Source organism: Macrobrachium nipponense, chromosome 20 (assembly GCF_015104395.2).
Source record: "Macrobrachium nipponense isolate FS-2020 chromosome 20, ASM1510439v2, whole genome shotgun sequence".
In the NCBI taxonomy this organism is placed as follows: Eukaryota; Metazoa; Arthropoda; class Malacostraca; order Decapoda; family Palaemonidae; genus Macrobrachium; species Macrobrachium nipponense.
Genome location: NC_061089.1, coordinates 14,471,191 through 14,480,743, shown reverse-complemented (window position 1 = coordinate 14,480,743; position 9,553 = coordinate 14,471,191).

The window sequence follows — 9,553 nt, the reverse complement described above, 5'->3', positions numbered from 1 at the left end:
TTGTCATTATCATTATTTTTTCTTTTTGGGATATTACTGTCATAATCAATTCTTGATACTTTTAATGATACTCAGTACTTCAGAAATTTCCATTAACGAGTCGATGGTCAAAGGGAGACCGACTCCTTATCAGAACGTAAGATCGCCTGTGCTCACGAGAAGACAAACAAGGAAATTAACCATGCCGGAAGGTGCACAGTCCGCGAATTCGAACGCAGCAGTAATGGGAACACATAAGGGGCATGTGATTAATCACATAGCTAAATTTTGCGGAAGAAAGAATGGTCAGTTAGCTTGTAACTTAGAGAACTGGATAGAGCAGGTGGAGACACGCCTAGATAGCATAACGGGGACAGATAGAGAAAAGCTTATTGAAGCCAAGAGTTATCTTGATTTGGAAGCCGGAGGAGACTTAGAGCGATACGTCCACTCCAAGACTTACCGAGATCTTAAGAATTGGGAAGAATTGAAACGGTATTTTAGGAAGGTTTATTCCACAGTTGGTGAAAGAGATCCAGTTACTAGCTTGGCAAGGATCGTGCGTCAATTTAAGTTAGTACGAAAGACGTTATCAAGAGTTTAGCTCTCAAGTTGTATAACAATATGAATGATGGGGTAACATCATGGAAACCACAGGTTGGATAGAGGTAAAAGGAGGCAAGCAAAAAATGCTAATGAGTCATGTTAAAAAAATATTTAGACTAGCAATAATGATTGGAAGCCTGCCAACAGAAGTCATTGCAAGGATGACCCCGTAAGTGGGAGCATCCGATGATGTAGCCGAGATTGAAGAGGAGGAAACAAAAATCCTAGGTAGAGACCTGAAGGGAATCCTATATACAGACCTTTAGTCGCTATAGGACAAAAAGAAAAGGTCAAAATAGATCTAGGACACCATCTAGAAATCAGAATAAGATGCCAGGTAAATCTTCTCAAGGAGGATTTCGACAGTCACGTGTTATAACTGTCAGAAGAGAGGACATTATGCCAGTGATTGCCGAGGGATGGCCTTCTGTCCTTTCCATAAGAAAACAGGACATAGTGCTCGAGAATGCAGAAATAAATTTGTTTCAGCTCCTAGAGGTAGATCTCAGTCGAGAGGCAGAGGTAGAAACAATAGTCAATCTCCCCAGTTAGAGGAAATAGGGATTCCGTCCCAAATAGATATGCTAATCAAACAGCAAGCATAGGGTATCAATCACAAGTTTCAGCCACGGTCACGACGCAATGGGAAATTTTCTGCTTACTGGTACAATGAAATCTTCTCTATAACAGAGAGAACGTCCGGAATGTCAAGGCTAAGCCCAGCTACACAGGTTAGCAAAGTTGATGTAGGGAATGAGTATAATTATAGACCATTATTTCCCGCACATGTCGGTCTAGAGAAACCTATTGTTACATTCTTTGATACAGGAAGTCCTAAGAATATAATGTCAGAAAAGGTGTATCGATTGTATTTTTCTCACTTAAGTTTGAACACAGCAGTAGATTGTAGAATCACAGACGTCCAGGGTAATGATATCCACGTAAATTGGAAACGTTAGATTTTCCATTTAGGCTAGGAAGAATTGCTCTAAGAGAAAATGTCTGGTAGCCAGAGATATACAATTAGCTTTTGCTCATTTGTTGATAGGTTATCCAAACTATGGCTAGACAAGGGATAAGCATTGATGCCCCTAGAGAACAACTAGTGATTGAAAACGGTCGTGAGATTTCTAGAATACCAATATGCAAGTTAATTAAAGAACCCAGACTACAGAGAATCCCACACTGAAAGGTATCTTAAAGAAGGATAAGACAGAGAAGAAGATATCCGAATGCATCACGAGTTCACAACAGATCATTAACCTCTTAGAATCAAATCAATGCACTTATTTAAAGTTTAGAAGGGAATTAAGGCTTAAACCAGGAGAAGTACTTGGGTAGAATGTACAGTAAATCCAATTTTTGAAGGGAAGGAAATTCTCACGCTTACTGAAAAGTCGCAAGTAAATGGGAATACATTATTCTTCTAGTTTACATGAAGTTAGACACAGCAAAATAGCGTTACAGATTACGAATAACAGAGGAGGAAAGGTTAAGTTAACACCAGGTACAGAGATAGGCCTAGCAGAAGTATACGCCATACCTATCCGAGTTGTAGAACGGGAAACAGTAGCAGCATTAGTAAAGGAAATGAAAATTACGCTCAGGACATAAAATGGAGAAGAGCTAAAGATAGGATCTCATTTAAAGGACATTAAGGAAAACCATGTTAGAGAAGAATTCATAGACTTATTGTGCGAATATCAGGATATAGTCGCTCTTGACGGCGACACCTTGAAAGAAATACACGCGAAATAACGCACAAGATAGACATTCCATCAAACACAAAGCCAATCTACATACCAGCTATAGAGTAGCACATTCCAGAAGGAGATCATTGAAAGAGAAGTACAAAGAATGAATAGGCAAGGAATAATAGAACCATCTAAAATCCCCATGGTCTTTTCCACTTTTGCTAGTTCCTAAAGGGACAAAACTTATAGAATAGTTGTGGATTTCAGAAAATTGAACCAAATTACTGAAAATGATCCTTATCCAATGCCGTCAATGCGAGATCTAATCGCCACTATAGGGTCCAAGAGATACTTCACCACAATAGATTTATTGCAGGGATTCTTGCAAAATCCCTCTAGACGAAGAAAGTAAACCTTTGACTGCTTTTTCCACTAGTAACGGCAGATACCAGTAGTAAGAATGCCCTTTGGTCTAAAGTCAAGCCCGTAACTTTTGTAAGATTAATGGATAAAATTTTGGGCGATTTACTAGGCAAGGACGTACACTGTTACATAGATGATTTGGTAATAGCAACAGACACTATAGAGGAACATATAGACTTAGTCAGAGAAGTCCTAAAGAGATTAAGAAAAGCCAACCTGAAGCTTAAACTAAAGAAATGTAACTTCCTTAAAAGGAAAATAGACTACCTTGGTCATACACTAAGTGAAAAGGGCGTAGAAGTAAACGACTTAAAGATTAAGTCAATCACGGGAATATCCAACACCTCAGTGCAAAGAAGGACGTAAAGTCATTCTTAGGTTTAGCAGGTTTTACCGCAAGTTCATAGGGAACTTTGCAGTCATATCCGCACCTCTAACTGAACTTTTAAAGGAACACGTATCATTTGTATGGAGCAGACAAGCAGCAAGAAGCAGTTGATGAATTGAAAGAAAGATTAAACACATCCCCCAGTACTTAGCTTTCCAGACTTTGGCAAAGAATTCTTTTTAGCCACGGACGCAAGCCACATTGGTATAGGAGCATGTTTTAATGCAAAGACAAGTATAATAAGTATAATGCCATAGCTTATTACAGTAGGAAATTGAAGCCCTCAGAAGTGAACTACTCAGTAACAGACCTCGAGTCTCTAGCTATAATAGACGCTTTAAAGCATTTCAGATATATCATTTTTGGTTACAAGATAACCGTGTTCACGGATCATTCAGCCGCAGTAGAAATGCTAAAGAACCCTAATTTTTCTGGACGAAGAGCCCGTTGGTTCATGACAGCCAAGATTATGATATAGAGGTGAAATATGTCCCTGGGAAGACGAATAAGGTAGCAGATGCATTATCAAGATATGTGTCGCAAGGTGATAGTATAAATATGATAAGTCAAGAAGAAGAAAGGGATGAAACAATGTGCAATGACATAAATGTACTCACCATGCACTATACAGAGGAGCTTTCCCGGCAAAATTTCATAAAAGAACAAGAAAGAGATGAAGATATAAGGGAACTGTTTAAATACGTTAGAAACGAAAGAAAACACAGCAACAAGAATTAACCGAACTAGGTAGGAAGGTTGGATGTCCCACAGATGCACTAACGGACATAGATGGCGTATTATTTGGATGTGTCTCAAGAATATGACCATTTGGCGTCAATTTCTAGGTGTACTGCACAAAGGTTAGTACCTAAGAGTCTAAGAAACAATGTCATTGAGCTAATGCACGATGATGACATGAGAGCTCACCCAGGAAGGGATGAGACAATTAGATTAATCCAAAGAACTTTCCATTGGAAGGGAATTCACAAGGATGTTAGTAATTATGTGAAGAGCTGCAATACATGCAACAGCTACAAGGGAAGAACAGACAAGGAAGTACCACTAGGGAAATAAATATCCTATCCCACAGACTCCTTTCGAAAGAGTATCTATTGATCTTATCACTAATCTTCATACCACGAGTAAAGGGAATAAGAATATACTAGTATGTATCGACGCGCTACGAGATATTACAGAGTTGATACCACTAACTAGTAAAAGTGCCAAGGATTGTGCAACCGCACTCTTCGATAAGATATTTTGCAGATATTCTGCCCCACAGCTCATTATCTCTGATAATGGGACCGAGTTCAACAACTCGTTAGTTCAAGAAATTTGTAACGCCTTTAAGGTAGAAAAGGTAGCGATACAGCCGTATCACCCATCTAGTAATGGCTTAGTAGAAAGGAATAACAGGAAGGTTTTAGACGTATTACGTCACACAGTAGGACAGGATCCTGACTGGGACGTCAATTTACCTTTAGTCCAATTATCATTAAATGCAAGACATCATACGAGTACTCGAGCAACTCCCATAAAAGCTTTGATGGGATATGAACCCAGATTACCTTATGCATAGCTGAATCAGCCAATACAGCCTAATTACTCTGAAGATATCATGAAGATAAGAATCGGGAACTTTAAAGTAATTCACAAGCAATTGCACAAGAATCTAGAAGAAGCCCAGCAGAATATGATAGAGAAGCATCAGAAGGATTAAGGCCTGTAGACTACAAGAAGGGGATGAAGTCTATATTAAGAAGGAAGTAAGAAGTGGTATTAATTATAACGTTAGCCACAAAAAAATTCAGCAGGACCATACAAGGTCGTAGACGTACAAGAAACTAAGATAAAGGTTAAGAAAATGAATAACCAAATGCCTTCCACATATGCTGAATCATTAGAAGAAGAAGAATTTTGGATAAACAAGGACAAGGTCAAGAGAACCAAAGAAGTCGAAGAATCCGAAATGACAGAGACGTCAGAAGAAATTCCAGAAGAAGGAATTAGATATAACCTAAGAAATAGAAGAGTCACTTTTCAGTGAAACAGAAGAAACAAAACCCATTAATTCATCCCATTATTCCCATGTATTTATTTGATTTCGTTATTGCTAAGTTTACCTTCATCGGTCGACTTAGGAATAACCTTTTATTGTTGCAATTCTTACTTTAATTAGTTGGTTTGTAGCAATTTTTTTGAGTTACGTGCACTAACTTCAAATTAATTTTGACTTGAAGGGAATTATTTGGGTATGTAAGAAACGATTCAATGCACAGTATAAGAATTTCAAGACGTATATTAAGTTTAATCGTTCCATAAGAACATTCTTAGAAGTAAAAGAATAAATAAGACGGGTTAAGATAGACATTAAGAGATTTTAAGATAAGAGAATTCGTTTCAGAAATGATTATGATTTTAAAGGGGTAATTAATACACTTACTTTGTTCAAATCCATTAAATGTTGATTGATGAAAACTTATTAATAAGATATTAATCAACAAAGACTCACTAACAGAAGTTAATTGATGAAGACTCATTAACAAGATAGTAGTTGTTGAAAACTTACTAACAAGATATTGATTGGTGAAAACTTACTAATTGTTGTCACAGTAGAAGAAACCTACAAGTATTAACCACTAACCGGTTCCTTTAACCGAGTTGCCAATTTTGTTTTAGTATCAAGCAGTGAAGTTATATTGTTTAATGTACTAGGTTACTCAGAAAATTACAGTAAGAATGTCCAATGAAATTTTGCATAAACACAATACACACTCTCAGTAGGAAGTCAAGGACACACTTGTTATTGCATACAAATACACAAGGATATTTTCTCCCAGGACTTGTCACCAAGTAGCAGGTCGCAGCAAACAAGAAGCCATCAAGTGTCGTCAACGAAGAACGAAATTTATTTTTCCATAAAAGGAAAACGATATCCACCTAGATAGAATAGGACTGAGGACTGAACCAATCATGTACTGTAAACTTGGATAGTTACCATTATTTTTTGCTTCTACCATGCATTTATATAACTTTTGTGACTTAAGGGCTTATGTATGTTTAACTTTCAGTTTTCTTGTTTTTTTGGTGATTTATTTATGTTTGCATTCAGTTTTCTTTACCGTTCTTAATGTGATTTATTCATATTTGAATTCATTTCGTTTGATGATTCTTTTAATATTACTTAATCAAGTATTTGTTCATATTCATATTCAGTTTTTGTTTCTCTGAATGTTACTTACTCAAGAATTTATTCATGTTTACATTCAATTTTGACTGTTGCCCTTAATGTTACTTAATCAAGGATTTGCTCATGTTTACATTCACTTTTGATGTTTTTGAGTTAAAGTTTCAATATGATTTCCAAGAAGCATAAGTTAGGAGTCCTCTTGTAGGTAATAATATTGCTTCAGCTTAGATAACGCTGTCGGAGTCAGCGAGGTAGCGGGCCGAGACTGTAATAGTGTGGCACAGTGTCGTTATTCCAAAAGACAATAACTTAATAATACTTAAGAAAAAGGCACGAAACGGATAATAAGAGAAGAGAAAGGAAAAGGGAATACGATAATGATTTTTCTTAGCGAAGGGATTTTGTTACTCCAAACATTAGGCTTTTAGCCCATTAGAAATCTGGTTTTCATCTCCCTAAAAAAACCCAAAAAAAATTACCTTGTCGTCGTTACCAGCCGATTAGTGACCGACAAGAGTATTATAGCCGATGAGGGATATCGCCCAGGCATATTCGAGAAATCCGAACTACTCTCATTAGCGCCTATGACTAATCGCCGTTCCCTTCGTGAACAGGTCAGAGAGAGCCATCTGGCATACGTTTAAAAAGAATTCTATGGACCCGTTGTTCAAAGGAGGGGAGTGCCGAACTCTTAAGTGCTCCACCCTCCCAAATATAGGCCTCTAGTATCGACGAAACAAAAGCCATGAGTGTTGGTCATAAGACAGCCCAAAAGGGGTATCAACGAATGACCTATGAGGTTACCAAGGGATACGCTCCAAGAAGGCAGGACATGAAGGAGGCGTATACAAATTCAAAGCCTACGAATTACTGTAGAAGACCTGACAGGAGGCGGTCTCGTATGAAGTTAGTAGCCACTAAGACACAAAAAGTCTTTCAGAAAATGCCACACCCAGTCAGAATCCAAAAATCCAAAGGCGGGGCTAAGGAGATTTCAACTGAACAAAAAGCGAGACAGAGAGAGAGCAGGGAGAAGAGGGAGCAGAGAAAAAAAGGGGAACAGAGAAGCCAGAGAGAGAACAACCGGGGAGCCTGAGGGGAGAACTGCAGTGGCATGGCCGTGAAACAGAGAAAGACAGAAGAATCCCCAGAAGAAGAACAGGTGCAAAAGTGTGGTGTGCGAAGCAATCAAAGACAGTGAAAGTGACAATCAATACTCAGTAAATTTCCCTCGTGCCTATAGATTCGTAATTGCAACAAGTGCCAATTAAGTTTTATCAGTCCAAGAGCCCAGTAACTCAGAAGGTGGAAAGACATTTGTAAGAACCCCTACGAAGAATAAACTTAATGCAAAGAAATAAATCAATTAATTTCTCATCCTAACAGAACCCCTTTACCTAATTCCCCAAAGTACAGCCTCCACGGCACACGTACCTTAGATCTGTGCAAAGAAAGTAAGTACCGTCATATATATATAATATATATATATATATATATATATATATATATATATATATATATATATATATATATATATATATATATATTATATATACACACACACACACACACACATATATATATATATATATATATATATATATATATATATATATATATATATATATATATATATATATATATATATATATATATATATATATATATATGTATGCATATATAACTGAATCCCGTCCCGGGACCTATGGCGGGACCCGCCCACCCATCCCAGAACCCAAGGCAGGCCCCGCCCGCCGGTCCGGGACCCGTGCGGCCCCCCCCCCACCCGTCCCTAGACCTGGTGAAGGCCCCGCCAGCCCGTCCCAGGACCTGTGGAGGGCCTCGCCCGCCCATCCCAGGACGCGTGACTGGACTCGCCCACCCGTACACGAAACCCGTGGCAGGCCAGACCTGCCCGCCCATCCCGAGACCACCAGGCGTCCCGGGACGGGAGGAGGGGGGTGAGGCCCGCCGGGTATCCCGGGACAGGGGGGGGAGGCGCGCCAGGCATCCAGGGACAGGCGGGCGAGGCCCGCCAGGCGTCCCGGGACGGCGGGCATGGCCCGCCAGGCGTCCCGGGACGGGCGGACCTGGCCCCCTCCTCCGTCCCTGGATGCCTGGCGCGCCTCCCCCCCCCCCCCCTGTCCCGGGATACCTGGCTGGCCTCGCCCCCCTCCTCCCGTCCCGGGACGCCTGGTGGTCTCGGGACGGGCGGGCGGGCCTGGCCTGCCACGGGTTTCGGGTCGGGCGGGCGAGTCCAGTCACGCGTCCTGGGATGGGCGGGCGAGGCCCTCCACAGGTCCTGGGACGGGCAGGCGAGCCCTCCCCTGATGGGCCTCGCCCGCCCGTCCCGAGACGCCTGGCGGGCCACACCCGCCCATCCCGGCACGCCTGGCGGGCCTCGCCCGCCCGTCCCGGACGCCTGGCGGGCCTCGCCAGCCCGTCCCGGACACCTGGCGGGCCATGCCCGCCCGTCCCGGGACGCCTGGCGGGCCTCACCGCCGCCCGTCCCGGGATGCCTGGCGGGCCTCGCCCGCCCGTCCCGGGACGCCTGACTTGCCGCCCCGCCCGTCCTGGGACGCTGGCGCCTCCTCCCGGCCCGTCCCCGGGCCACGCCACTGGCGGGCCTCGCCCCCGCATCCCGGGACAACCTGGCAGCCATGCCCGCCCGTCCGGGACGCCTGGGGGCGGGAGGGCCCGTCGCCCGACGCCTGGCGGGCCTCACATCGCCCGTACCCGGACGCCTGGGGGGCCCTCGCCCATCCGTCCCGGAAGCATGGCCCCGGGACGCCTGGCGGGCCTTGCCCGCCGTCCGAGAACGCCATGGCGGGCCACGCCCGCCCTCCGTCCCCGGGACCGCCTGGCGGGCCCACGCCCGCCCCCCGTCCCGGGACGCCTGGCGGGCCACGCCCCCCGCCCGTCCGGGACTGGCGGGAGGCCCCGCCCGCCCGCCCCGGGGTCGGCCTGGCGGGCCTCGGCCCAAGCCCGTCCCGGGACGCCTGGCGGGCCATGCCCCGCCCGTGTCCCGCGGCGGGACGCCCTCCCGGGGGTCACCTCGGGCCAACGCCCGCCCGTCCCGGGGATGCATGGCGACCCGGGCCCTCTCCCGCCCGTTCCCGGGACGCCTGAATTGCCTCGCCCCCGCCCCGCCGGGGACGACCTGGCGGGCCTCTCCCCGCCCGGGTCCCGGGACGCCCTGGCGGGCCTCGCCCGGCCCGTCCGGGCCCGGGCCTGGCGGGCCATGCCCGCCCGTCCCGGACGCCTGGCGGGCCA